Source organism: Miscanthus floridulus, chromosome 2 (genome assembly GCF_019320115.1).
Source record: "Miscanthus floridulus cultivar M001 chromosome 2, ASM1932011v1, whole genome shotgun sequence".
Taxonomy (NCBI): Eukaryota; Viridiplantae; Streptophyta; class Magnoliopsida; order Poales; family Poaceae; genus Miscanthus; species Miscanthus floridulus.
In genome coordinates this window covers 106,879,367-106,882,058 of record NC_089581.1, presented here as the reverse complement: position 1 = coordinate 106,882,058, position 2,692 = coordinate 106,879,367, and the positions used below count along the sequence as shown (strand labels likewise).

The following is a 2,692-nucleotide window of genomic DNA, read 5'->3' as shown; positions in this document are numbered from 1 at the left end:
TGTTTTCTATCCTTGTCTATTTTGCCCTGCAATGGATATTGTTATTGTCTCAATTCTTACAGTTTGCATAGTCCGTCGAATGTACTTTTACCGAAGTACAATGCTCATAATTTAGAATACTCTAACCAGTTTGCACTTGCAGGTTCTCTTCTCAGACATCAATGCTTATGAGGTAACTGACTGATTTCTTCTTAATGATTTTCTTTCTTTCTTTTTTGGCCTTGTCCTGTGCCTTACATTTTTTTGATTCAATCAACTTAGCTGACTTAGCTCACTGTGTTGTAGGTGGACCTTGGTACCGATGAGAAGCATTGCTTCTGCCGTGAGTCAGATTTGTTAGCTGTAGTTGAATGAATTTTACCATGAAAATTTCGGACTTACCTTCCAATGCTCCAACTGCATGGACTTATCTTGCCCCTACTTTGTTGTATGCCATTTGGATGTTCGTGAATTCAGCTTCTAGATGAGTTTTAGTTACCATTAAATTTTGGCCGCCATAAACTGGAATTATGTTGATGCCCCTTTTCTTTATAGCACGCTCTCATAAAGTGCTCAGATATGGATACGAAGATGCGTGAACCGAACTTGAAAGTTGAAATGGTTACATTGTTCATCTGGTGTTTGTGCTTCTGAACATTCTTTAAGCAATATCGTAAATAAAAACTTCAACTAGGAACTGCAGGTTTTATTGTGCTGACTAGTCTCATTCGATTGGTTTGAAATTTATTGTTTTGTGTTTGTCGTCCCCATTGCTCAGCCAGAGTTTATTCAGTGCCTGTCCAACACCATGGACTCTCATGTATATACCGATTACGGAGTATATATAAGGAAAAAGAGGGCCACAGTTCGGAACCTCGGACATGTGATCAGGAATGATGAGGAAAACAAAAACAAACAGTTTGTTCATTGCTACTCAAAGGAGCAGGAGCTTGGTCATACAAATGGTACATTCATCCATCGTATACGTATGTTATTACAAAAAAAAATAAAATGGTGAAATTAAAAAAAGGAATGGATTGAAAATCATACAAATTTGATCAAAAGGAGGAAATACCAAGAAGCAGTACCAGGCATTTCGGTTCATCAAAGATTCAAAGGAAGAGGAAATTAAGTAAACGGATTAATAAATAGAGAAGAGCCGACAGTGGAGGTACGGGTGTTCTGGTCAGTTGAACCTGCTGCAGACCTTTCGAATCTCTCCCTGCACGCCAGTGAGCACGTTGACCTCGCTGAGCTTAACGAGAACCTTGGCGAACTCCGACTGGAAGAGGGCAGCGTTGCTGGCGAGCTGGTCGACGATCCAGCGCGTAGAGCCGTCGTCGCTGTAGAGGTTTTGATCGACGGAGAGCACGCCGCGTTTTTGCTGCAGGTTCTTGTAGTAGTGGTTGTCCACCTTGAGCGCGCTCCACTGATCGTCCAGGAACACGGCGTTGCCGTCCGACGAGGACACGTTGGGACACACCCACTTCTTGTACACGGACGCGGTGGCCGGGTCCATGCCTGGGTCGGTCGCGCCGGGTTTGCCGCCGTACCCCTACAGCCTGCTGCTCTTGATCCTATTCGCTTCATCGTTTCTGTGGCTTATAAGTCGGTTGATGCTGTTTTTGTGTGAGAGCCTAGCAGCGCCACTGTTTCGATCGCGTTCATCCCCAGCCTGGCGTAGTAGGCGACCGCCTGCGCCGCCGTGTAGTCCGGAGCCGGGAGCCTGACGTCGGAGGCTCGAGACTGCCGGCGGTCCCTGCGCCCCGTGCGCACCGCGTACGCCGGTCCCCCGGCCTGCGCGACCGCGTCCCTGGTGGCGAGGATCTGGATGTCGGAGCAGGACACCACGCCGGGGCACCTCCCCTCCAGCGCCGTTTTGATGGCTGCGATGAGATCGTAGGCTTTGACGCTCAGGTTGGGTGCCGCCGTCTTCTCCGTGCCGGGGCCGTCGATCAGCAGACCACCATCGCATCCCTGCAATCTCAACCAGTTGGGGCATACGTTAACCACCGTAAGTACACGTACTTTTTTTTTTGAGGTACTTGTGATCACGCACAGACGCACGGCACGTGCATGGTCCGATCAGCTAATCTATATACGTACATTGACGGCGCACTCGTGGAACTGCATGCGGAGGAGGTAGGCAACGATGGGGGCGTCGCGCGCGAAGCGGGCCTTCACGATGCCCTGCACCACAGCCTCCATGTCGCTGCCGTTGCACTTGCCTTTGTAGAACCCGTACTGCAGCTGTGCGCTGCCACCAGCGGCGAGCGCCAGCACCGCCAGCATCGCCGTTAGAGCCGCCGCACTGAAGCGCGCTGCTGGAGAGGCCATTATTGTCTCTTGGCCACTATACTGGCACAAGGTACGTACTGCTTTTGGCCTCTCTTAGATGCTCGCTCAGATCAGGGCGGTGAGGTGAGATGCAAATGGCGAATGCCCAGGACCATTTAATTTATAGGTGATCGGGAGATGATACCGGAGTACGTAATCGAGGTCAGTTGTTGTTGTTTACTAGTCATCCGTCACGGAGATCACGTATACGCAATATGTTGATTGAACAGTATGAATGGGCCAGCTAGATTGGTTCCATGTTGATTTGCACTGCTAAACTCACCCACTACATCGTTGTTCAGTAACACAGCTAGCACAGCACTCAGATTTTTTTATAGAAAGGACAGCAAAAGTTTTACCGCACATTTTATGAGAC

General features: G+C 49.0%; 1 pseudogene; it reads right to left on the bottom strand.

Moving 5' to 3' along the window:
- Nucleotides 1-1,165: 1,165 nt before the first annotated feature.
- Nucleotides 1,166-2,316, bottom strand: LOC136539316 (peroxidase 57-like; annotated as a pseudogene).
- Nucleotides 2,317-2,692: the final 376 nt, after the last annotated feature.